Below are 27675 nucleotides of genomic sequence, written 5' to 3'. Positions count from 1 at the left end.
CCTGGCATGGCATGCATTCAAAGGCCTTCCCTCTGGTATTTTGCTTTGTTGTATTCACAGGTCGATGGGTGTTGGCTTCTCATCCTTGGATCCCCTCTTACGGGCTCAGATCTGACTTGACTGTTCGCTTCCCTTGATCGGGTTCACTATGGCTTTCAATTCAATTTATTTGGTGACTTTTCACAAATCTTAATGTCTTTTTGTACAGTTCACTGTGGACATCCCTCGGCCGGATTCACTCTGGTCAACACACTGTATTTCGGGACTTGGTCCCCTCATTCCTCGTTCGGGTACATTCTTGCCAGTCGCTCCTTTTCCATTCAACTCACATTTTCCATTCAACTCAAAGACTTTCAACTGTACAGAGGATTTTACAAGACCCCTGTATGACCACTTTGACCCCCTTTTTCGCCTTTCCCAAGGCCTTCTGGTTTCAGTAGTTTCAATCAGGTAATCTGAGTGGGCACCCACGTGGTGCTGGACTCCTCTGCTGCTGATTTTCCCCCTTTTCGATATCAACTGTTCTTTGTAACTTTCACAGTTCAAGTAGCCGTTTGCTACTTTTCGTTCAACTCAGTTCAGTTTCTTATCAACCTCTCCCCTCGACTCACCGGCTGTGATAAACCGCTTGGCTTTCGTTTCCTTTCGGAGTCAAAGTTGATACCACGGAGACAAGCATCTCTCCCCGGCTTGGTTAGCAGCGGAGGAAGGTCTTGTGGAACTTCGACATCTGATGCAACACACTCTGGCTATTGGTTGCGGTCTTACGATTCCTTCCGCTGAGGTTTCACCGACCCAGGACGGAAAGGGCAAGGTCATCTCTCACCTTGTCACACTCGGTTTGCGCTTTCTTTCTACTCCTCTTGAACTGCTGTGCTGAGTTAGCTCTCTCTCGTCATACAGTCCGCCTTGCTCGTCTTGTGCTCTCTTGCTTCAACTTTTATAGAGTGGTGAAGGGAAAGGACAGTCAGGTGTGTGCAGTTCTGGTAATTGCCTGAACCTGGTGTTTGGACATGTTAGGTAAATTGAGTGTTAGTCCGTCGTCCTTTATGATGTGCGAAAGTGTTCATGTCGGAAAAGGGGGTGGGGGTAAAGTGTTTGCATATCATATGTGGTAGGTTGGGGAAAAGGTGTCGGAAGAAGGGGGGATACCGCGTCTCACCCAGTCGGTGTCCCACTTTCATTCGTCAAGTAACCCCCATCCAGGTGATCCTCCCTCACTGGTCCGCCCCCAGGAACAGGATCCAATAGCGATGGCCGTGTCCTGGCCACCTGGAAGACAGGCCCCCGGGGACTAGTTAGGGAGACACCTTCAGGTTTCTCACAGTATGAAAACCTAGATATTTACATATGCATCTATGCATGCATGACTTGCAAAGGCCAGGTTACATTTGTGACAGTCACAGTGGCAACATTCGCCAAGAGACACTGTGGAACCTTAGAACTACCCCAATCATGGATTAAGATCACAATACAATTTTTCTCCCACAGATAGCTAGTGCAGAGTGGTAACCAGTGGTAGAAGTGCACCACAAATAGTAGCAAAACTGTGACCGCGGTGGGGGACAGGATAGGCAGGAGGGCAGCAATGTGCAACACATTTTTCAAGGGTTGACAGCTAATGGAGTTGAAACAGATTTCAGTTTAGCCGTAAATGCTATTGGGTGGTAAAGGAGAGAAGTGTGCTTTAACTTCAGATGGAACAGTTCCGTAATGGTGAAAATGGTTGCAAAAAGTAGTGGGACTGTGTGAACAGTAAAAAATAAAAGAGTAGTGGCACTCTGCTCCCAACCGTTCCCACTCACTTCGACCACTGCCTATAACTCGTTAGATAGTACACACACACTCACACACAAGCTGCTGGGGAAAGACCAAAATGCACACTGCATGGCATGCCAGCTGTACGGAGGTCTGGGTGCAGAACGGAAGTCCCAGCATGGTGCACTTGAGGGACAAAGCATGACAGACAGTGGATTGGACCTCTAAGCCAATTACACGGAAGAGGGAGGAATCATGTGCTTGGCATGCAAGAGAACGTTAAATAGAAAAAAGAGCCAGTTCCCTGCAAACTTGCCCTGCAAACTTGTGTCTGATGAAGTTGGCAGGCAGACCACAGCGTCGGGAAACATCCATGCCACTCCTACATGGGTTTAGCAATGGTTGGCCTTGGAAGGACACAAACTAAACCATTAGAAAGCTCCCCTCGGCTGATCAAGGAGTTGGAGATGTACCCACAACGGACGGAGATGAGCATAAAGGGACAGGGATAACGAGGAAGAACAGAGCCATTACACAGAATCACAGTAGTACCTATACTAGGAAAGCAGCCAATTGCTATTTGCTTTCTGAGGAGAGGTCAGTATTCCTCAGAGATGGTTTTAAAGAGAGAAAGAAAATAGATCTAGAAAAAGATTGAAGAAAGGAGAGTGGTGCAAAGGGGAGGTGGAGTTGGGAGAAGGAAATGGGAGAACAGGCACTGGTGAAAAAGCAAGTGTGAGAGTAGGAGAAGGTAGAAGAGTAAGTGCAGAAGGATGAGTAGAATTTAGAGTAGGAGGAGGGAGTTGGAAAGTAAAACCAAGGAGGTTCACCTTAAACAAAGCAAAGGATCAGGTGGATCTCAGTTCCAGGATACCACAGTGGTCCAGTACCCAAGGGGGAAATCCAGATCAGGTAGGATGCTTGCAGAGGGCCCTTGGACAGAAGTGAGCAGTCGTAATGTAGTGACTTATGTAGTATTAAAAGATGTCCCTTTAAGGTTGCTGGGCGAGGTAGGGGCTCTATATTATTCTTAAAGTAACTGAGAAAGTCAGGGGCACTATACCCCCCTTAAAGTTGCTGAGCAAGTTAGAGGTGTTATAGCCACTAAACTAGGTAGTGAGAGCAGGGCCCCATAGACACATGGCTAGCAAGTGAAGCAGACAGATTGGAGACAAAATAGGGCGGCAATGAAAAGGTCACCACTACCTCAAGACAGTGTAGTTGGCACTCAAGTAGAAGGGGAGAAAATTCTACAAAAGGTCAACTTTGGTGAGGGCAATACATTCTACAGTTTGGGAACGAAGTCCGGGTATGGGAAAGTTCTGAAAGGAGGCTTAGGATGCGTGTGTGCATTTGGCCAAGATTAGGACTTGCGAGAGCTGGCTAGGCTCCAGTAAGCAACCCAAAAGGTCAGACACGTGGGTGTGTGCGGAGGGAGGCCATGAAAGAGCGCTAGTGCTGGAGACTCAATATGTACTCAGCTAGACAGAATTTGTCATAGGTTGTTGCTGTATTTTAATGGGCAAGGTATTGAGGCAAGTCTGCTGTTTCAGTGCGAAGCGGTTATGTGACCTGGTAGACCAAATTTGTCATAGTCCTAGCTGCATTCTAGAGTGCTTGGATGCCATTTATACATACCTTAAGCTCAGATGGAGCTCATCTTTGATGTCGCTATGTCATCCGATCTGTGTGAAACTAAGCCTGTGTGGAAACCTGAATTCTGGTCCAAGGGGATACTGTTCCTACCTCTTTGTGGCACATTAAACAGTGACATTTAAAACCGTCCATTTGAAAGCCTGGCATTTCCCAGAGTTTGACTGCGCAAGCTCTTCTACTAGACCAGTTAAAATATGGCTTGTACAGACATGGTTTGCATGTTCTTTTAAGGCTCAGTTTTAACAACCCATAATACATTTCCAGATACTAGTTTTAATGCGTGGAATGAAGCACTCTGGGAGGCTACTGGAGTTTTGTGTTGGCAATGAGAAACCAATCACTCAGTGGTCTGAGATGGAGTGCAGGTGGCTGAGGGTTCTCCTCCTCCTCCTCTGTGCAATTCCCTTACCCATCTAGGCTCCCACTGGGGATGTTGATTGTCCTAACAGGTTTTAAGGGTGGTGCTTTAGAGACACTCAAGTCCCACTCGATTTTCTCCCTCTCTCTCTCTCTCATGTGCTGGCATACCTTTTACTGTCTCCGACTGCTCTTCTACACTCCTCCAGCTCCTCCCCACCATCCATCTCCACGCCTCTGTCTGTCCTAGCACTTCCTCCTACCCCTCAGGGGTCTCTCTTTCTCTCCATCTCTCCATCACCCCTCTATCCACTACCTCCACCAACCAATATTACTCCCTCCCACTCTTATTCTCTCCTGTCTTCCCTCTCCACTCTACTGCTACCTACCCCGCTCCACAATATTTTTGAAATTGTGTCTAGTATATGATATGTACAACAGCCATGCAGGCGTTTTATACAATTTGTTGTTGTATGTCAATTCTACAAGCATAACTTTTTATACAATTATTCTTTCATAATTCCATTCCATGTGTAGGTTTTGCGTTCCTCATTCATATAGGAATAACTGGAATGTTATATTCTTAATTCTGTAGTTTCAGTACAGTAAGGTTTAATGTTTCAGATTTGTATTTTTGTTTATTTGTCCATGAATTCCAGGACATGATCTTAATATGCGTTGCCCGGTTTGCTGCTCCCTTATATAATATAGTTAATGTACTATATTTCCCATTACCACATACTTGTTGTAGTTGATATTGCATGCTATATGTACTTGCCCACTTATTTAACCATATTTAGTATCCTTATTACCATCTGATGTTGTATAGCAGTGAGACCGAATTCCGATCTAATGTAATCTCTAATGGTAAGCTTGGTGCTAACGAAATCAAGTTCTTCATTTAAATATTTGTTTTTAATTGATTTAGTTGAAATAATCCAACCTTTCAATACATAAATTCATACAAAATTAAATACACTTCATCACAAAAACATAATAAATTACACTAAAAATGGGACACAGAAATATATTGTTTCCTAAACATTTCCTATTAAAATAGACTTAATGAGAGGGTACATTTAGCATCACGTCTTCAGCATTGCAACATTTGTTTATGAATCACTTAACGTCAACATCAATAAAAAGTTCACCACCGTCAATTTCAACAGCGTTTGCTGTCCATTATATAACGCGTCCCACATACTTTCTGTAGTTAACCGTCAACAGTCATCAAAATAGTGCAAAAAAATGCAATCTACGTTCCTGTACTAACACAGAACAATCCGTTAACAAGTGTTCCAATGTTTCATGTTGTTCATATTTGAGACAAAACCTACAGAAATGTGCTGTTTTGGATATTAATTTACGCTTTGCCAGTACATCTCTTGTATACTACAAATTTGACCGAAATCTCATTGATTTCTTACATTTGCCCCAGGAAATTTTACAAAATATGCTTCAGGTGTCTGGACTCTTCAGTAATGATCTATGCTCATGTAAATGCTGCCGTTGCATAGATTCCTCTTGTTAAAATCGAATCCGCCTGCCGCCATTCAGTTTTTGCTCCATTTGGTTACATATCAGCAGATCTTCCATTCAGCTAATAGCAGGCATTCTTGAGTTTTTTCTCTCCAGATTTTAACAGTTTGATCCTATGTTAACTCAATATATTCCGATAAAATTCTCATCACAGAATTCGATTGATGTGACGTTAATCATTTTCTGTAAAAGGAACACATTTTCCACATTTACATAATGTAATAGCAGCCAAAGTTCATATCGTACAATACACATGGAAACACTCCCTGGAAGATTTAAAACCTTCTTCCAAAAGTCCCCCTCCATCTGTAACCAACATTTTTTTGCCTCGCTATGATCTTGTTTCTGATCCATAAGTGATGTACTACTTTTTTTTAAAATAAAAAATGTGCAGTGGTGTTAAAAAAAAAAAAAATCGACCATATTTAGCCAGTAATATTCTGACTTGGGAAGTTTTTCTACGGAGGTTCAACCCATATGGTTGATCAGATCTAGGATTATTCATGTTAAGACACAAATATTTATATTCATCAACAATTTCCATTCGGTGTTTTGCCATTAACACCAAGTCATCAGGTAGAATAACCACACAATCTCCCTATGATTTAATTTAGGTGAGACTGAATTGGTGTTTTCAAAGCTATGCTTCATGTCCGCAATGTCAAATTTAAACGGGGTTGATGCAAGCAAACAACCCTGTTTAACCCCCCAAAAGGTAACAATGGGGGCTGACAATCTACCATCAGGTGTGAGACATACCTGAATGCTTGTGTTAGAATGGAACTGGTGTATCCAGTGGCATATATTAGGTGGACAATCTGCCTCTGATAACTTGATTCGCAGTAAAAATCCCTTGACACAGAATCAAACGCAGTTTGAAAATCAACTAACGCTAGAAACAGCGTCTGCCCCCTTTGCCACTTGTGAGATTTGATAGCATGTAATGTCATCAAATTAACTGTAGTTCCTAAACCCTACACAAAACAAGTTCTTAATAGAATAGCTATCCAGTAATCCTAGGTTTTTATTATGTTTACCACCCCAAATATCTGCATCATACAGCATTACTAGGACCAATTTTAGTTTATAAATATCAATAATAAGTTTATTAGTGTACCCACAATGATTTGCCCTAAATATTCAAAATACTGCCAACTGTTTTGCTGCACTTTTAACCAAATCCAGATGGTCCTTCCATGTTAACTTGTGGTCCATTATAATTAGCAACCATATCTAATCTAGCGTTGTTGATCTTCCATTCCATATTATGGAATTTTTTTTGTTCTGCTGAATATTATTACCTTAGTCTTTGTAATACTTGTGGTCAAGGAATGTATTTTGGCATAATCTGTGAAGGTGTCAAGTACTTTTTGTAGACCCAATGGGGTGTAATCCATGAGTATTATGTTGGCAGCATACCAAAGCCATTGGACAAAGTAAGATGCAATTTTCGGCGGGTAAGCTGAAGTTAGAGAGAACAGCTAGGTAAAGGTTAAATAGTGCGGGGTCAAGTATGCACACTTGTTTTAAGCCGGTCAAGGCGTTTAATTGTCCCATCTTGTTTATCCTTACAGCCACAGTCATATCATCATGTAATGGTTATTAACATACTAAGAAGACTCTTAGGCATACCCCAATGTTGACGCTTGCTCCAGAGAAGGCTGAGGTCTACTGTGTCGAAAGCAGCGGTTAGGTCTAGGTATGTCACAAAGACAGGACTGTTATATCATCATCTTTCATGTCATATGGTCGTGCCTAATGTCAATATATTAAATGCAGAAAGTTGGGTAAGTATTCCACTGAGCTTCCTCCCCACAAAAGGGTCAGTATTCTCCTTACTCTGTACACTAAGCTAGATCTTGAATTGAACGGACAGGCCAGCACTGGTCCAGGGTAAGGACACTCTATAATCACAGAATTACAACAGGACACTGAACCACTTAAGTTTTAACATATATTCTTTTTTTCCCCCCCAACAATACTTTTTATTAAGCATTTTACAAATGATAACCACCACCGAATCGTAGACATCAGTAAATACAGTCAGAAAACACATTTCCATATCACCCCCCAAAAAGGGGGACATGGAAGTGCTCCGAGCCCAGAGGACAATCTGCACCGTGTGCTAGGATAACAGAACAGTACCCCTCAGTCCAGCAACCAGCGTGTGATTGGGGGCCTTCGGATGAGAGCTGGATATTTAATAAACGGAGCCCACGTGTTTGTGAAGGGGGGGAACAAGTTCCCAGAGAGCATTGCCGCAATTTTCTCGGCCACCACAACTTCCCAGCATTTAAACCACCATAATGAGCTCACAGGACCCTCTGCACTTTTCCAAACTCGCGCCAGTGCAATTTTTGAGGCTATGAGAAGGTGCGTGCACAAGCGTGCCATTTGGCCAGAGATCTGGAATGTCCCTCCCCCAGTATCACCCAGGAGAATAACCCCCGGATCCCATGGGATAGATAGGCCCGTGATTTCTTTGATGTGACCCACCACTCCTCTCCACTCTAGGACAAGACCAAAGAAGATGTAACAGGGTACCCTTTTCTATACAGCCTCTCCAGCAATTCGGGGAAATGTCCGTATTGACTTTGTTAAATTGAGCCGGCATTACATAATTCCTATAGCAGATCTTGTAACCGCCTTCCTTGTTCGTGACGCATTGGGTGCTTTTATGCAACCTAGACCAGATCTTTCCCCCATCTCACGTCCGAGATCCCTCTCCCATTCCAGCATGTATCTTTCCTTCTTAGAAAGGTCAGTTCTGTCTAAGAGCTTATAGAGTGAGGACACCTTCCCCCTTGATTTCGGTGATGTGAGATTGAGCTCCAAAGCCATTAGGCCTCTCGCCACCCTTTCCTTCACCATCTTATTCGAAGCCCAATGCTGGAGTTGGGTATAATGAAAACTCTCTAACCCTGGGGCCCCAAATTCCTCTTTGCACCTTTCAAAGGATAAGGGACAACCCACCTCCAGGAAATCCGATAAGTTCCGAAGCCCGCCAGTCTGCCATACGGTGAACCCATGTGGGGAGATTCCAGGGGTGAACTCAGGATTGTTCCACAACAGAGTGAGCGGGCCCAGAAAGGATGTGCAACCCCACCTGCGAACTGCTGTCTTCCATTTTTGCACCGCGTTTCTAGTAGCCGCTAGAGGGCCCTGCTTGCCTTTGACTTTAATAGGCGGAAGGTGCTGGAGATCCGCCAATGGAACCGGGCTCCAGGCCTCTTCTATGTGCCTCCATAGAGGAATATCTGAAGCGAGAACCCAAGCAAACGCATGCGAAAGCTGCACCGGTAGTGCGCACTTACATACATCTGGACCGCCCAGCCCGCCCAGCTCTCTCCCCCCGAAGCAGGATTTTCTAAGATATTCTGGGCCATCCCTCCCCAGATAAACTTTTGGACATTTCCCTGCAGGGAAAGAAGCTCCTTGTCTGGAATTTGCACAGGCAGGGCTGTAAAATGGTACAACAGCCTGGGGACCAGATTCATCTTCACCGCGGCTATGCAGCCGAACCAAGAAATTTCTTGTGTTCGCCATTGTTCCAGATCACAATTGAACATGCCGAACAGTCACGGGAAGTTGCACTAGTACGTTAAAGATGGATCTTTGGGGAGATGAACACCCAGGTACCCTATGGAGGAAGTCGCCCATGCAATTGGCAGGGCATCACTTAAGTCTGCCTTGTGTTGCTTGGTGAGATCGATTGCCATCGCTTCAGATTTATCAAGGTTCACCCTAAACCCCGAGACCAGGCCAAATTCTTCAATTGCTCCTCAGAGTGGGGCCAGAGAGGAGGAAAGATTGGTTAACGTGAGTAGGACATCGTCTGCGTATAGCGCAACTTTGTACTCCCGATTTCCCATGGTGAGCCCCCTGATCCCCAAATTTTGCCAGACCCTGTTCGCAAACGGCTCCATGGAGAAAGCGAAAATCAATGGCGATGGGGCAGCCTGCTCTCGTGCCCCTGGAGATGTTTATTGTTTCTGATCTAGTACCATTCATCTGCAGTTGAGTGGTGGGGAACTGGAAATTAGCCATGACTCAAGTTATAAAATTTGCACCAAAGCCCCAGTGCGGCAGAGTATTCTGAATATACCCCCAGTCCACTAAATCAAACACCTTGTGAGCATCTAATGATATCACCAGCATCCCCTCCCCCGTTCTAGTTGCGCATTCAATGAGGTCTATAGTGCGCCTAATGTTATCGTGCGTTCCCCTCCCTGGGATAAATCCCGTTTGGTCTTGAGCTATAATGTGAGGTAGGTGCACATTCAGCCTCGCTGCCAAGCCTTTTGAATAGAGTTTACTATCATTATTCAGTAGAGAAATTGGTCTATATGACGCTGGGTGCTCACCATCCTTTCACGGTTTATGCAAGAAAACCGTTACCGATTCCGCCATTGACATGGTGATGGTCCCTGTGTCCAGAAATGAGTTGAATAGAGCAGTTAGCTGCAGGGCTAACATATGGGAGAAAGTTTTATAAAATTTAGCCGATAACCCATCCGGGCCAGGGGTAGAATTTTTCAATGTTTTAAAGGCCTCAGCCATTTCTTCCTGTGTGATAAGACCCTCTAAAGCACTCAGCCTGGACCTATAGTCCTGGGTTTTGCTAGCTCCGAGATATTCAGGCAGCCCCTCAAGGAGTGAAGGAGGGCCAGACATGATCGCTTTATGGTACTCAACAAGCGATCCATCTTGTCCTGATCATTATAGCGAATTTGACCCTTCCCATCCCTAAGGCCGTCTATGTTGTTCCTAGTGTGGATTCTCTTCAGCTTTTATGCGGTTAGCCTTGTTGGATTTGCTATAGTAAAATGGTTTAGTGTACGCCAGGGATTTTGCCCATCGATGCGCCCAATGCATCTCCAGCGCTATTCTAGCTTTACGCCGCACCCTCTCCCCTTTCCTAGACCAGTGAGCTTGTAGGTCTTTTTCCAGCGAGGCGACTGTCTCCTCCAGTTTGGCCCCTAGGATCTTTGAAACCCTTTGTAACTCAGCTCCAACACTTATGAGTGAACCCCGCACCACCGCCTTCATGGCATCCCAGACTATCCCAATGGGAGTGTCCTTCCCCAGATTTTCGAGAGAAGTAGTTCTTTAGTGTTTCCTCAGTTTCACTTTTTACGTTTGCATCTAACAATAGGGAGTCACATAACTTCCAGTACCTCACCGGTGCTAGAGGGTAACCGTGGATGCATAAATCCCCGATACGGGGTGCGTGGTCCGAGATTGCCCCCGCATGACTCACTACACTAAGCATGGATAGATTGCAGCTGTAACCAGTCACAGGTCAATTATGGAGAACCCTTTATGTGCGTGGGAATAGTGTGTGAAGCCCTTGACCCCCACATTGGCCAGCCTCCACGCATCCACCGTCCTCGTGTCCGTGAATAATCTAGCCAAGGCCAGTGCTAGAGAATGATCTACCTTGGATGGCAGTTTTATCTGCAATGGGGTCCGGGACAGCATTAAAATCACCCCCTATAATTCGGTGTGCCTCTGAGAATGCCAGAAATGTATCCTGGGCAGTGTTTGGGCAGTAAACTGTGATTAAGTTGATTGGTTGCTCCACCAGCCAACCCTTCAAAAATATGAACTTGCCCCCTGGGTCACGCTTCACTGAGATTCTTGTCAGGGGGACTTTTTCACTTAACAGGATTGCTACTCCTCTATTTTTCCGCCCCCCAGGTGGCAAAGAATTTCCCCTTGAACCTTTTAAATCTAACCAGTTTTTCATCAACCTGAAGCAGGTGAGTCTCCTCTAGGAAGACTATGTCCCCCTCCATCTGGTTGAGCTTGTGCTCCACCGATCTGCGTTTCCCCGGAAAATTGAGGCCCTGGACATTCCATGAAAGGAATCAGAGCTCTCTTTCGTCAGCCTGCCCCATAGAATATACTAATATATGTCATGATCTCTGCTTCCAAAAGATCAGGACTTGCCCGACTCCCTTGGAAGCAGACCCATAACCCCCGATTCTGAGTGCCAGCCAGTCCCAATTGGGACCTTTTGGACCCTGTCCTGGCGCCAGTGGCACCAGGCTCAAAGATGCCCAGTCCCAGCGCTGGAAGCGCCGGGCTCATAATGCTTGGGTGGACTTACCTGCAGCAGACCATGCTGCTTACTTACCTGCCAGTTGAACCCCTAATCCTCTTCTGTTTGGGACTACTTTTCCTGTTGGGTGGGGCAGGAGCCACTCCCTAGGTTCAGAACACTGGAACTCTTCTGGAAAGCAGGAACTCTTTTCTTACCTAGGCGTGGCTGTGGAAGGAGACACCTAAGCACTACAGGAGGCTATTTAAACCACACCCGATGGATGAATCTTGCTTTGCGTTATTCTGCATTCTCTGCAGCAGAACGCTCATCGTGTCTTCTGCTTCTGATCCTGGGCCTAAGGGAACAAAGGCTTACCATCCTGGAATCCAGTCTTCAGCAGCACCTGTAAAGACAAAGAAAGAACAGGTTAGCACTACGGTCTTCAGTGGCAGCGCATCTCTTACCTGGTCCATCGGCTGTCACCAACGCCTCGTGCTGCATTCCGGCATCTGAAAGACAAAGGCTTACCTACTCTTCGCATGCTCCGGAGGTCTTCGCACTGCATTCCGGCATCTGAAAGACAAAAGCTTACCAGCTCTTCGCACGCTCCGGAGGCCTTCGGCGCTGCATCCCGCATCTGAAAGACAAAAGAAGGTGCGTTTAAAGACATTGGGCAACTTTATTACTCACGTGCCATTACTCCTTCCCACACCGAATCCAGTGGGTATTCCAGCACCCTTCAGCTTCTCTAAAGCTCCGAACATGTACCTGCAAGATAAAAGGGACAGTTAGTGCGCATCGTGAAGCAGGCTACAAGCGCTTACTTACGTGCTTCCAGGCGCTTCTATTCCTCACGCGGGTTCGATCCTCAACTCTCATCAGCCCGCCATCCGCCATCGCCGGAACCCTGCAAAACAAGAGATATCATTACAAAAGACTTTTAAGACATTTGAAGTGCCCAGAACTTACCGTTCGTGCAGTTAACAACGGACAGCAGTCCTCTGAGGTCAAGAGGCCTGCACCCTTATCCAGTGAAGAAACTGGTTACGGCACCCTGCCCCGAGGCAGATGGAGAGCTCGGCGTTCACTTACCTAAGGTGAGGGCGTTAACCTTTGGGGTTCTACAGGAGAAGAGAAAGGGAAGAGGAGAGAGGCACCCAATAACCCCAGTTCATTAATCCCATATTTTCTATCTGCAGACATCTTACTCTTCGAGTCAGACATACAGTGCACAGAGGTCCAGCCCAAAGAGCCAACCGTGTGTTACACATCACCTTTGAAGATACGGCATTCACCCAGTCAAGACCGGCGCCTCTGCGGGAATCAGGTGAGCGTTACATATATGTCACTTTGCTAATGGCAATAGCTGCTCCCTAGCAGGCTTCCGGTATGTTGTGGATCTGACCAAAATTGAACACAGCGAGTGATAATGTGGATGTCTGATTGCAGTAACATTTCAACACATATGAGAGAGTATTTACTCGCCCCTTTTTACCCCTGAAACTGACTCCCCCAATTTTAACCCCCCCCCAAAACAAAGACGGAAGATACTCATACCCCAACGGGCAACCGGATGGGCTCCAGCCACGAGCCCCAATGGCCAAGCGGGCCCAACCTGACAACATTAAGACCTCCTACAAACAAGACCTCCCAACGTATAGCAAAGTCAATAATCGGCATGAAAATCTAAGCAGGAACCAACAAGCCCCGGAAAGAGGAGGAGGAGGAGGAGGCATTAGTATCACCCCCCGCTCCCCCAGACCATAACCGCTTATGCTCCAGTCCAGTTGTGCTTGCTCATAGTGTAACATTACTGCTCAATCTGGATTGGGCTTCCTCTGCAGGGGGCTCTGAGGTTTGCAACGCCTGTTCACCCTTGTCCATGACTTTCCAGCTGGTTTCTTGGCGTGATCTCCGGTGCTCAATTCCACTTCGGATCCATCGCTTGGTCCCTCAATGCCCATCAATTCAAATATTGAAACTGATACTGCGCCCCCTCCCATAGGAATCTGATAGATGTAGGAAAGCCCCAATGATATGCGATTTTCCTTTCACGCAACCATGCCATCAGTGGTTTAAGGGATTTCCTCTTTTGGAGGGTGGAGGTTGCCAGGTCTTGGAATAGGAGTATGTTGAAGTCCCGGAATGAGATTTGTTGCATCGATTTGGCTTCTCTCATAATTTCCTCCTTCAGTCTGAAAAACTGGCCTGGGCCAGAACGTCTTGAGGCATAGCTGTAGTGCGAAGTGGGGACGTTCTATGGACTCAGTCCAGTTCCAACGGAGAATCCCCCGGGAGGGTTATGATGAATCTGAACAACTCGGCCACATACGCCTCAAGCTCCGAGTCCAGGACTGATGGTGGGATCCCACGGATGCAGATTTTTCATCTGGACCGGTTTTCCGGTTCTTCCAACTTCATCTTGATCACTGCACATCGCATTTCCAACGCTGTTAGTCTGTCTTGGCCTTTCTCCAGTTCAAATGCATGATCACACAGGGAATCTTCAACCTTCGCCATGCAGTTTTCCACTGCCTCCACCTTTTTGTCAATCGATTCTTTTTGTCACTTCCTCCGTGCCCTTTTGGATTTCTTTTGTTAGGACGGCGAGGAGGTCCTTCAAATCCACCTTGGAGGCAGCCTGTTCCGGTTCCTCGGACTCCTGGAAGGCCCCCTGGTCCCTCATTTGCTCCATGGACAACCCCCCCTTTCTTAACTTGTCTGGATTAATGTGGCCCATCATGGCAGCAATGTCTATTTGCTTGGTCGCCTTGCCACTTTTAGCCATTGTTCCTGGCCCTCTAGTGATGGATCAGACTGCAGAGGAAACTTCTTCCTATTTTGTACAGAGAGCTCCTGAGAGACAAGCACGACTGAATATCAGGGACTCCACTCCTTCACTTCACCCTGCCGGAGCTGTGGCCAGCTCAGGCCTGCTGGAACCAACCCCTCGGGCCCACGGGTACTCCAAATCCAGCTGGGCAGACCTCCCCCACTACACCACCCATATTTTTGATTGGCCGCGATTCCTAACTGAGGTCTGGATCAAAAGCCTCCCAGGCCGGTCAGGCATGTTGAAACCCCCCCCTCCAATCATCCTGAGTCCAGATTGCCCCAGGATCGGACCTTGAAGATGGTAAGTATAGTGCCTCCCACCGAGCGGGCAAACCACCAGCATCATTCCGATGACAGGCGGGGGAAGAGTACAGTCAAGGAGGCTGGCTACCCCAGCGCGCTAAACCACCCCCCCGCAGGTGCAGCAGGTGCAGCAGCTGCAGCAGGTGCAGCAGGTGCAGCAGGTGCAGCAGGTGCAGCAGGTGCAGCAGGTGCAGCAGGTGCAGCAGGTGCCATCCGCCTGTGTTGGTGAGGTCCCCACCACACGCGCGGAAGCAGCCCGAAGCCACGGACCCCAGAGCGCTGTGGTGATATGCAAGGGGGGGGGGGGGGGTGGGGGAGGCGGGGGCACAACGCTATGTAGAAGCTCCTCCAGGTCCTCACCGTTGATCAAGGGCCGATGCCGAGCATTCCGGTGCTAGGTGGAAGGTGCAGGATTGGTCGGCACTCCAGTGCACGACTCACTGAAGGTGGCGGGGCTCCATGTGAAGTATCGGTGAGATGATTGGGGCACCCCGCGGTGGAGTCGTTGTGGACCAGGTATGCTGGATGATGGTCGAGGCAAGCCACCAAAACACCACCTGTCCCAGGAAAAGCCCTTGCCTCGGACCACGTAGGCGGTAAGAGAGATGCCTCCCACCGGGCGCGGACTCCACCAGTTCCGCTCCGATGCTTGGCGAGGGGAGAGGGCAGACAGGGAGTCAGGATGCCCCAACACACCCCTCCAGCAGGCGCCCTCTGCCTGTGTTGATGAGGTCCCACCTCACTGGGGGAAGCAGCCCAGATCCACGGACCGCAGAGGGGTGTGATGCACTGCAGGCGGGGGAAGGGAGGCGCGCACCACCAGCTAGAAGCCACCTTCCAAGACATCAAGCATTCTGGAGCTGGACGGCGGGCGCAGGACTGGTCGGAACTCCAGTGCGCGACCCGCTGAAGGTGGTGAGCCTCAACGCCGAGTGTCAGCTATGTGATCGGGGCACCCCACAGAGGAGTCGCTGCAGATCAGATCTGATGTATGTTGGACGAGACAAGCCAACAGAACACCACCCGTCCCAGGATGGGAGTGTTCTTGGCTCCTGCTAAAGGTCGCCGGACGACAGCTATGCTGCTGCGTCGGTATGCCAGGTCGGAAGCAGTTGTGCTCTTTACTGTGGGGGCTCCCCTCTCCACCCATGGTGCTCCGACCTGCTGGGAACCGCTGCCTCCATTTTCATTTGGCACCTCATAGCCCGGACCGCAACTTGTGAGGGCCGTCGCTCTGCAACCCCAGTGATTTAGGGCGCTACCACTACAGCGATGCGTTCAGCAGGGTATCCTTGCCTCAAAGCTGTGCACCGTGTTGAAAACTGGAGAGGGGAGCCGCTGCGATTACTCTTGTAACATGGAGTCAGTCAGGAGCTATTAAGTAGCCATGCCATCCGCGGCAGCTCCAATCCACGCCCCAACATCTATTCTTTTAATGATCTTGCCAACACGTTTCAACCTCCTCACAGAGTTCTTCCTCAGGGCTACATTACTATCCAAACACATTCATGTTGTAGCACGAAAATACATATATATTTTCACATAACCACCATATTGTACAGTTATTCACATATATTATGCAACCCTTTAGATTATAATGAATAATCACAAAGCAAAAACAAAAACAAAACACGGACGACCCCCAGTTGCCATATCAAACCAGGAATTGCAAATTATTCAACACATATCGCAACATACAAGGCAATACGATCCAGATGCCGTTCCACAAATGGTTTGAAGTCAGAGGCGAACAAAAGAAAAAACACACATGTAATAATTACTGCCGATTCAAGTAATACATACAAAAATCCTTCTGAACGTATATTACCAATGGTCAGCAGTTACCTCTTGTGTTCATTTTAAACCTTCACCATTTAAAAATGTATTGCCACCAACAAACCACCAAACACCTAGCTATATGTGCTATGTGCCCAGTGCTTACCAAATCCCAATATCCACAAATAGTCATTCATCTCACCTTGAAGCAAACATGCCAATCTCAGCAACTAACCAACACTCATTATATTAGATCAGTTCTAATATTTACTGTACCACTGAGTACTGTATCAGGTAATTTCTTCACTCAATCTAGGGTGTAACTTCACCAATCTTTTCCACTCATTGGCAAACTGACAGCAGGGTTGCCATCCTACAATTAAATGTATGCATTACTAATCCAGTTACAATTCCAAATTATTTAAAACCATCTATAATGAATCCATAATTCCTGATGTTTCCATACAGTACCTTACTGGATTGCTCAACAGATATCTCCCAGGTATATTCCTACGCAGTATTTCAAACACTTTCAATCTTGAACTTCCAATCCCAATATGGATAAGCCTAAAATCAAAATACAAATCCAAAAGAGAACTGTAGTCAATTACTAATATCCATTGAAACAAAAAGTCCCTTCACCAAAGTGCCATCCGGGATGGTGAACGCACACTTCAACCTTAAGATCTGCTATAGTTAACTCCCAATTCAGCCCGCTCTGTATTTGCAGTACATAGTAGTCAAGTCTTTTCCCAATATCAAAAACATAATCCCTCTATTAGTTCGCATATTCAAGTCGACAAGGTCTGTCCATTAAAATATAACTAATCAACCTCAAATAGGTCAAAGTACACAAACGTCCCCTTTTTTAAATTTTTTTTATTTGATATGGCTAATAAGATCATCCTTTCAAATATAGACAAAGTAGATTATCTGGCAATTTTTTCATTACAAGTTAGCATCATTTGCATAAAAAAAACAGAACATTTCATTTCACATAAAAGCTAAACACCAGGAAGAACAGCTACAACAAGGAGCGAAATACAAATATAAATCTAATTAAGTTGTGGCTTCTCCAAGAAGCACAGCCCTTGTACTAGGAAAGATCGCCTCAAGAAAGCTGATTGAGAATCGTGTGGTTAAATCCGGGAAATTACATATATTAGACCAAATTTCACTTGTAGACATAAATGCAAACTTAGACAGATTACGTTTCTTGAAGTGAGCTGACCTTTGACCTACTAACATAGGACAGAATAAAATGCAATGTTCCAGGGTTTCATGCTGAGATTTGTCCATACAAAAATGACAGAAATCTGCACCTTTAGGAAGAAGTTTGCGTCTGGCTAAGATTTGTGTTGTCAGCCAGAGATTAAAGCGAAACCTTAAGAATTGATGGCGTATGTGTGAATTTGGGCACTTTAGTAAATAGGGTTCGGGCACATTCAGAGCTTTTATACCAAAGACACGAGTATCAAAATCTTTATACTGAAGACATGATGTACGATTTTGGATCCATTGAAATTCAAACAACTTTTGTTTCGCTCGCACTGGGTTTGTTAGTAATAATTCAAGAGTGATGTTTGCGTCAGCTAATGAGTTCAAAACCGTATTACACCACATTTTAGAAAAAGCATGTTCCTGGGCTAATAGATGTTGAGCCAGAACGGGCAATAGACTATCAGAAGTCACTCCCAGGATCACCTTTCTAAATAATGCGCACATCCTCCAGTTGATTTGAGATTCGAGCGATGTAATGCCTAGCTCGTGTCTAATTAATGGAAGAGGAGCGCTTTTAGGTAACTGCAATAATTGTCTCCAGAAAGTTGCTTCTATAGTTCCCCAACATTGGGGTTTTTTTGGTTGCATAGTATGAAGCCCATAGGAAAGAGAAGGGATTACCTTCTGTTGATAAAATAGCAAAATATGCTTCAGAGTAAATTTACCAAATTTGCCCTTCAAAATCTTTGCTTGCGATATGAGCATACGTAGTTTTGAAAATATCTCTATTTGTAATTTGTGAGCTGAATGCGAATCCTGTATGAACACACCTAAGTACTTATATTGATTTACCTGGGACAACAGGTCACTATGAAAGTACCAGGTAGTTGGTTTTATTCTGTTGTGGTGAGGTTTGCAAATCATAACTTGAGTTTGAGTATTGATTGTTAAGTTGTTTATGACTACATATGTGGCTAAGGTATCCAGGAGTTTTTGAAGGCCTATGGGAGTTTGAGATATGAGGATTAAATCGGCATAAGCTAAATAACTAATAGTGTGGACTCCCAATTTCGGTGAGTCACTTGCAATGTTTTGGAGGGAAATTCCAAGATCGAAAATAAAAAAGTTGAAAATCGAGGAAGCTAAAATACATCCTTGTTTTAAACCTCTGGCCGTTTCAATAGAGGATGATAGGAGGCCCGCCATGGATAAACAAACCTCTATAGTGGTGTTGGTGTGACGGAGCTTGATTAAAGTGAAGAGAGTCAGGACATTTGTGATACTACAATTTGTAAAAGAGAATGGCTCGATGGATCTCAACATATTCAGGACCATAAGATTTGGAGATGTTCCCAGACCTGCAACAAAACCTGTTTGGAAAGGGTCTCTTAAGTTCTTTTCCTTGGTCCAGATGTTAAAGTCCCGTAGGATGAGCCTCGTGAACATTTTTGCTGGCGCATCCAGTAGCGCGATCGGCCTATAACTAGATGGTAAAGATCGATCCCCCTTTTTGTAGATGGGGACTATTATGGGATGGGTCCAGCTAGGAGGTAGACATTGGGTCTCATTGATTGTAACAAAGATCTTATGCAGTATTTCTGCCCAAAGTAGTGGATGTTTAAACATTCGATTGGACAGGCCATCTGGACCACAAGCACCAGAGTTGCTAACTTTAGTGATATAAAAACTAATGTCATGTAAACGTCCCCTTTACTTACTCGTGTTCCGCACATGTAAAGGCCTGCCATTTCGTTTTTGAAGGCATTTGTATACCGCTACACCATCCAGGTCCGACGTCTGACGTCATGTCTAATTAGCATAGATCAACACAAAATGCGCACCCTTGCACGTTTGTTGTGAAAGCCTCAACTCATAAACCAATCACTCCAGATCCCAATGGGCTCTACTTCCATATACTTTTTCTTACTTATGTGTAACAAATCTATTTAAAAAAAAAACACACATAATTTACGAAAAATCATTTTAAAAACAAATTAAACTGCTTTTCTAAAATACCGCCACCTAAAGCATGATGTGCAAACTTGATGTGACTTTCCTTACCATTAAGTGGTGACAAACTGACTTGGTGTGGCTTTCTTTGTAACTACAACATCCATCGGTACCTACTATGCTTATTAATACCATGGCAAGTGTGTACTGGCCAGTTGCCTCTCTTCCTGTTCAGTCAGTCACAACATATTCACCATAACCAAAGAGCATGTGCCCTAATTTGTGCCACCAAAATGTAATGTCTGTCTGGAGCTCCTTCAGGGTAAACTACAGGATTCCCAAGATGCCCATTCACTGTCTAGACCTAAATTATTCCAGCAGTCTCCAGAGGGCTCACACATAGAGAAAGGACAGCAAAAAAGAGATTAAACGAACTATCCCACATAAGGGAAAATGCATTGAGAAGCAGTGAACAGTTTTTAAAATGTCCTAAATACAGGTCCGCTAAGACAAATATGGCATAGAGGAGGAAGCAGAAGTGATCAAACCGATGGGGAGAAGAGGACATTTAAGTGAAAGTGAATGTACGTCGGGAAAGAGGAAGCAAGATAAAAGACAATGTATAATGTGAGAGAAAGAAAAACATGGGAACAGTTGTTGATGGGACAGAAGTCAAAGAGAAATAAGAGAAAAGTAGGACACACATGCACAGTCAATCTAAGAATAGCAACCTTTAATCTGCTCTCTTCACCCCAAAACATAACCCCAACGTTTTATTTTCAGGGCCCAAAGCACAAAGAGGTTATGCAAATGGCAAAGAAATACTGTAATAATTTAACAAAGAATATGCATGAAAGAAAAGGTTTGGTGGGAGAGAGGGAAGGCCTGAACTTTAAGTAAAGATACAAAGAGAGCAAGAAGTGGAAATGCACCACGAAGAGTGAAAACCTTTGTTGTGAAAGAAAATGTTTGATGGGAATGAGGATGGTCTAGAAGTTGTAGAAAATGTACATCTGGTTGAAGCAAGCAAGATGAGTACAACGTGTGAGAGGAGCGAAAGTGGAAGAAAAGTATGAGAAGTATTAATGGTACTCACATCGTCAGGGTTTACAGGCATACTTTAAAGGAGAGCAGGGGTGAACAGTCCTTACAACATCACATTTAGTACTGCCAAACCATTAATAGTAGCAAGGAGGAGGGCCACCAGGGGGCGCACAGGCGATGGCAGCCTGAATCTCGCGCTCCGCCAATGGCCAGGTCGAACTGGGGATTGAGCCTTCCCCTTCCCCCTGAGACCCCCCCCGCTGAGAACGAAGGAGCCGACACAGGCAGTTAACCCCCGGGGCCCCCACCGAGAAAAACAGCGGCGTCGGTAGCCCCCCCCGGGAGGCTGAGATCCAGAGCTGCGGCCTCTGCGGCAAAACCACCTCCGGAGAGTTGGGCGGGGGTGGAGCCGGTAGGCCGCCTAATCCAGAGGCCTACCTCCGCGCTGTGACTGGAGCCCCACGCGAGATGCCAGAAGAACAGCGAAGCTGTCTCCCGCCGCTGACCGAGCTCAACACCTGCAGGCGCGGCGACGACCCTCTTGCGGCCCCCTATCGGGCGGGGTAAACCACCGAGGACCCGCGGAGGAGGGGTCCCTCCCGCCTTTCCCTGGGCCCGACGACCACTATCACTGCAGGCGGATAAGAGCATCGGCCCACCCCGGAGGGAACGAGGCGCCCCCCCTGAAGTGCGCAGAGGACCCCCGAAGACCCCTGCTCTGGGTGTGAGGCCCCCGCCTGAGGCTGGCGGGGCGTGTGCCCGCCCGACAGCATTTACTCGAGCACCCGGGAAGTCCGGAGAGGGGAGAGCGGGTCATCAGTGGACCCGCCAGGTGACTCTGTTGCCCCCGCAGGAGCGAGGCACACTTAACGGTAAGCCGGGCAAACGGATGGGTTGGCAGAGGAAGCTACAAAAATACTGTTACCAAGAATCCAGGCCCCGCGCTCTCAGCCCGCCCCACTACAGTGCAATGGCCCAGTCTGAAGCCTCGGCGCCCTCGGCGGAGGCAAAGGAAAGGGGCTTTGCCTCCATTTTACAGGAGATAAGAGACATGCGCTCGGACTTTGCCCAGAAGTTCGATAAAATGGCCCAAAGAACAGACAAAGTGGAGGATAGGCTCCTTCAGGTGGAATCTGGCCAGTCATCCTCAGCGACTCTGGAGGTGGAGATGGGCATGAGGTTATCCGCCCTTGAAAGACGGGAGGAGGAGAGGTCGAGACAAATGGACGACTGAAAACAGGGAACGGAGAAACAACCTTACATTCTTTGGGGTTCCTGAGGCAGAGGGGGAGACGGAGCGAGAGGTCACCCGTGTGGTGCGAGACATTATAGCCCTCCTCTTCGAAGAGGAGATGACCACCAAACTCATATTTGACCGGGTGCACAGGGCGGGAGGACCTCAATCGATTCTGGTCCGGTTCCACTACTACGCCGACAAGACTCGAATGGTGGAGGCCGCCAGAAAAGCTCAGGAAGTCGCATATAATAATTCCCAGGTCTCCATCTTCCAGGACCTCTCCGCATATACGTTAGCCAAACGCAGGATGTGCCGCCCCCTCACACACCTGTTAAAAGAGAAGGGGGTATGATACAGATGGGGCTACCCCTTCTCTCTAACCTTTGAATACCTGGGCCAGCGGACGACGTTGACCACCGAAGGATATCAAGGGTGCCATCCAGGACTACGTGACGGACCCGGCCCCTCGGAGGGGGCCAACGGGACCCGACCTGGGTAGAGCGAAAGGCCAGGTCCCGTCAAGTGAAAGCAGTAAGAAATCCGGCCCAAGGTAATTTAGGAAGATGAACACTCCCTCCCCGGCAAAGGACGGAGAACGGAATGACTCTGAGGGATGAGCGCAGGGTATCCCGGCCGAGTTCGGGACGGGAGCTCGGACCATGGGGACATGAAATGGGGCATGACCACCTGGTGGTCTGGAAACGAGAAACTGCAGTCTAAGCAGCGCCCTGAATCCCCGGGCAATGCAAGTAAGGCGGGGCCGACCGGGGGGGGACGAAGGGAGGGGGGGGCTCAAGAAAATAGGTGCTTGTGAAAAGATTGCCTGGCCGTAGAAGGCGGGCTGGTGGTGTGGCCAAAATGCCAGAAATGCCGGACCTATCTGGCTGGACGCTGGGGTGGGGGGAGGGGGCGAAGGGGAGGGGGCGTACGAATCAGTTGGTGTTTGTTTGTTGGGGAAAGGGTCTAGGGGGCAGTTGGGGGAGGCCCCGAAAGTGTCCAAAAGATGAAACAAGGGGAGCAAGAAGGGAGCAATGATGCAATGACAGTGGCTAATAGAGAGGAAAACACAGATCATGGTTGATGTCTGGCCGGCCCTGGGTGTGGGCACCCTCAATGTGCGGGGGCTGAACACCCCCACGAAGAGATCTATGGTCCATAGGGAGTTCAGGAGGGCGAACCTTGACCTGCTCTTTCTGCAGGAGACACACTGGGCAAAAGGAAAAGAGCCCAGAATGCGAGGGGGCAGAATTGGAGAATCTTTCATGCTCCCACAAGACCAAAAAAAGAGGGGTGGCCATATTGGTGGCAAGGGACACAGTCTTTGAAAAGGAGGCCATCCAGAGAGACCCCGAGGGCCGGTACTTGGATGGTGCGGGGTTCCTTGCAGGGGTCCCCCTTGACTTTAGCAGTAGTGTATTGTCCTAACGAAGGCCAGGCCCAATTCTGGGAGGAGGTAGGGGACAAATTGAGACTGTTCGTTCAGGGCCCACTGGTGGTGGGGGGAGACTACAACATGGTCCTAGACCAGACTATGGATAGAAGACGGCTTAGCCCCCAGCACCTCAGACACAGAGCTCATGGCGCAACACTTCCAAAGGGTCAACAGAGACCTGGGACTGTCGGATACGATCCCATCTCCCAGGGTGGGGACCCCCTCCTTCTCCTACCACTCAACTACCCATAACTCGTTCTCGAGACTTGACCACATCTTGGTAGACGAGGTCCTCACCCCATATGTAGCGGGCTACCGGATAGACCCAGTCCACTGTTCGGACCACGACATAGTCCGAATCACCTTAGCGTTGGGTTGGGGTGAATAACGTAGGGGGCGCTGGAGATGCAATGATGCCCTGTTAAGAGACGCGGTACTGGCCCAGGAAATCCTCGGCTCTATAACAGAGTTTTTTGAGTTTAACGACAACGGGGAGGTGGCCATGCACACACTTTGGGACGCCTTCAAGGCAACCCTACGGGGAGTCCTCATAAAAATAGGCTCCATGAAGGAGGAGAGGGAAGCTCAGGAGAAAGCCCTGCGGGGTAAAATAGCCTGTCTCCAGCCCGGGGGTTCCCCGGACCAAGCGGTAGAGCAGGACCGGGTGGCTGCACTGGAGGACTACAGGCTTCAACTGAAAGATCTGCTCCTACACAAAACCGAGAGGAGCCTCTTAATGGTGAAACAAAAATACTACGAGAAAGGGGACAAAGCCGATAAAATCCTAGCCTGGAAACTGAGGGAAGTCCAGAGAAGTAGAAGGGTGAAAGAGGTGAGGGATACCCAGGGACATCTCGGCCGCGACTCCTCCCACATAGGAGAGGCCTTTCGCCAATACTACAGAACCCTCTACTCCTCGGAGTACGAGGGGGACTACTCCCAGATAGAGGATTTCCTAAACTCAATACAAATCCCATCCCTCTCGCGGGAGATGGCAGAGGGGTTAGAGGGCCCGGTGACAGAGGATGAGATTGAGAAGGTGATAGGCAGGATGAAGGTGGGAACCTCCCCTGGGGATGACGGCTTCACTGTCTATTTCTATAAAAGATTTTCGCTCCACCCTGGCCCCGTTCTTGGCGAGAGTCTTCAATGCTGTCCTGGTAGACGGCATCCTCGCCGAGTCCATGATGGGGGTCATAATAGCAGTCCTGCCTAAGGAGGGGAGGGACCCCGCGGAATGCTCCTCGTACCGGCCCATATCTCTGTTAAATATTGACGTTAAGATTCTGGCCAAGGTGGTGGGGAGGCGGATGGAGGGAATTATGCCAAAGCTAATCCATGGTGACCAAGTGGGCTTTATTACGGGAAGGCAAGGGTCGGATAATATTCGCAAGACAATAGACCTCCTCCACTTTGCCCGGAGGTCGGGGCTAAACGCGAGTGTCGTCTCCCTGGACTCGGAGAAGGCCTTTGACAGGGTCGAGTGGCGATACATGGGGCTCCTCCTCCAGAGGATGGGCTTCGGTCCCCATATTATGAGCTGGGTATCCGCCCTCTACAGGGCCCCCAAGGCAAGGGTACAGGTGAACGGGAGCCTTTCCGAACCATTTCCCCTCTCCCGAGGGACAAGGCAGGGCTGCCTTCTCTCCCCCCTGATATACGTCCTCACGATAGAGGCTTTGGCAATAGCAATTAGAGCTCATCCAGACATCAAGGGGATCATAAGGGGAGACGTTGAGTTCAAACTGTCCCTGTTTGAAGATGACATCCTGGCATACCTGGTGGACCCTGGTGCATCACTTCCCCCCTTCCTGGCGTTGGTAGCCGCGTTTGGTCGATTCTCAGGCTTGAAGATAAATGCCGCTAAATCTGTCCTGCTCCCTATGAGGACAATAGACCCGGGGCTCGACCCTCTAGACTGGTTTCATGGGATCAAAGTAGAGAAGGCCGCTGTACGGTACCTGGGTGTTCTCCTCACCAGAGACATATCGAAATTGAGCACCGCAAACTATGACCCCATGATGGCGGAGATCAAGTCAGATCTGAGGAGATGGGACAAGATGACCCTATCGTGGTATGGCCGAATGACCTCAGTAAAAATGAATATTTTACCACAGCTTCTCTACCTTTTCACGGCTCTCCCGGGTCGATCCCTCAACACTTAAGGTCCCACCTGACCCTGGGAGTCCTCTGGGACATCTGGAGAGAAGGCCCCTGGACCGCTCACCTCACCACTTGGCCGTCTCCGATGACCTCTCTCTGGGGCCACCCCCTTAGATTGGGAAGCAGGGGGTTCCGGCACTCTCAGGAATGGTCGGACAAGGTAATGGAATGGGCGGGGCAGCTGTCCAGAGAGGGGGAATTCCTAACATATGAGGACCTCAGGGAGGCTCTCGGAAGAGACTCGCTGTCCATCTTCGAATGCCTCTGCCTGAAGGGCATCCTCTGCAACCCGTCATGGGGCCCGAACTTGAGGAGACAGCTGACCCCCTTCGAAAAACTCCTTGATCTGGCGACCTCAAGGAAAGGGGCGGTGTCTAACATGTACAAGATCCTAAACACCTTTGACCTTCAAGGCAGAAGAAACTTTCGTACATTTTGGAACAACCTAGCAGGTGAGGAGCTCTCCGAGGATGCCTGAGCCAGAATCTTCAAAATAGCATTTCATGGAAATTTGTTCACCTCGGACATGGAGCACAATTTTAAGGTGCTACAGGGGTAGCACAGGGACCCCGCGAAGTTGTCGAGGATGTTCACGGGGGTCTCGTCTAGGTGTCCGAAAGGTTGTGGACAGCCGGGCACTAGAGGACACATGGGGCTCAGTGCGAGATTGGATGGCAGAGGTAATAGAAGAGCGTTTGCCACTGAATCCCTTAACAATGTTGTTGGGTCTCCCCCCAGAGGAAACAGAGCTATATCGATACCCTAGGATGTGGGAAACCATGCTGTGGGCGGGCAGAGTGGCCCTTGCCCAGAAGTGGAAAAGCCCCGAACCCCCCTCCAAAGAGGACTGGCAGCTAAAGGTGAAAAATACGTTCTTGATGGACAAACTAACTGCGATGGTGAACAAAGAAAGCAGCACGTTCCTCACAAACTGGTATGGTGTTCAGCAGTCTTGGGGCTGGAACGTTCATCGACATTGACGCCAGGCCTCCGGCCTGAACGAGCCAAGACGGAGCCCGAAAGGTGAGACTTCGTGCCAGGGAGCCCACGACTCAGGGAAAAGCGGCATCTGACCGTCAAATGAAAGGCCACAACTCGCATCATCTCCACGGTATAGACGATGGACTGACCATTGACATTCTCCCAAGGTAAATATAGGTTTTTGGACACAGGGTAAGGGGGAGGGCAGGGGGTTGGGGTGTGGGGGGGGGTTTTCCCCTTGGGTTCTTGAATGGGTTTGTTATTTCTAAAAATGCGAATAAAAACTAAAGTTTAAAAAAAAAATAGTAGCAAGGAATAGTCAATATTTACAGTTAGTGGGGAACATCTAATAATGCACAAAGGGAGTATGGGAGTAGAACGGGGGTTAGGCAATAAAGGGCGGTACATAGTAGGGCTCCTGGGCTTGGTGGCTTTGGGTGCTGTATCACATGGGTGAGAAGTAGCTGTAGAGGACACGGTCGCGAGTCCTAGATTGATAAGTATGTGGTTCTACAGCCTTGGCATAGATTAAGAAAACTGGTTTCTTGGTGTTTTTGTGCATTTTTTTTGTTTACTAAATGTATTTAGTTATTTAGACTCACTCATACAACAGGTTGTGCACAACATTGTAGTTATAATATGCAACTGAAAGTACTTCGTAAACGGTCACAGACATAACAGGTCATCTAGTTAAACCCTACTACTATCAATATGCAAAAGATGGCTATGAAAAAAACAGAGCTTAAAGAAAATCTGCATATTTGACATAAAACAGAGGAGGTAAGGAGATAAATAAATCAAAAATAATACATATAAATAAGCAGCTAAAGGCATAAAGTAATGAGATGCCTTAATACATGCAGTGCAGGGGGCCACATACTATAACACAACAAAATGTGGGAGGGACGGAAACAAAAAGGTAAGGGCTATAGATATCACGGTTATTAAATCTGAGCATTTGAGAGTTTGTAAAATTCATGAAACAGTATATACAATAAATCATGGTCCTCATGTAGATGAAATATTGGCTGACAAGAAATTAATTAAGTGCCATTTCATGTCATGTTTGGCTAATAGATCCGGTGTACAAGCTAAACATCTCTCCAATCTTTGCATGTTACAAATATTATTTCACCAACCTTTTATAGATCTTTAATCCTTTTCCAGTTCAATGTAATCATTCTAATACCAATGACAAACAGAACATTAATATAAGAATAGTTAAAGAAAAGACTCTCCAATAAAATGTTGGTGAAGGTTTGTGACATCAACGTTAAAAATATTTTTAAGATGCCTACAAACTTGTACCCAGAAAGAACATAAAAACATAAATAGGCTATAAAAGTAAATAAGTAAGGATTATGAACAAATTAATAA

The 27675-nt window shown here is 47.4% G+C and overlaps 1 protein-coding gene across 5 annotated transcripts in view; it reads right to left on the bottom strand.

Moving 5' to 3' along the window:
* Positions 1-27675, bottom strand: part of PTAFR (platelet activating factor receptor) — a 504188-nt gene that overhangs the window by 366822 nt on the left and 109691 nt on the right. For 2 of the 5 annotated variants that reach the window (XM_069623069.1, XM_069623067.1), the window contains one exon: positions 16742-16837. The exons of the other annotated variants lie outside the window; for them this stretch is intronic. The gene's annotated coding sequence lies outside the window, so the exon portion shown is untranslated. The remainder of the gene's footprint in view (positions 1-16741; positions 16838-27675) is intronic. 5 annotated transcript variants of the gene reach the window in all.

The sequence above is a fragment of the Ambystoma mexicanum genome, chromosome 11, assembly GCF_040938575.1.
Source record: "Ambystoma mexicanum isolate Mex_15411 chromosome 11, UKY_AmexF1_1, whole genome shotgun sequence".
NCBI classification, from domain to species: domain Eukaryota; kingdom Metazoa; phylum Chordata; class Amphibia; order Caudata; family Ambystomatidae; genus Ambystoma; species Ambystoma mexicanum.
This window is presented reverse-complemented; position numbering and strand designations above follow the sequence as displayed.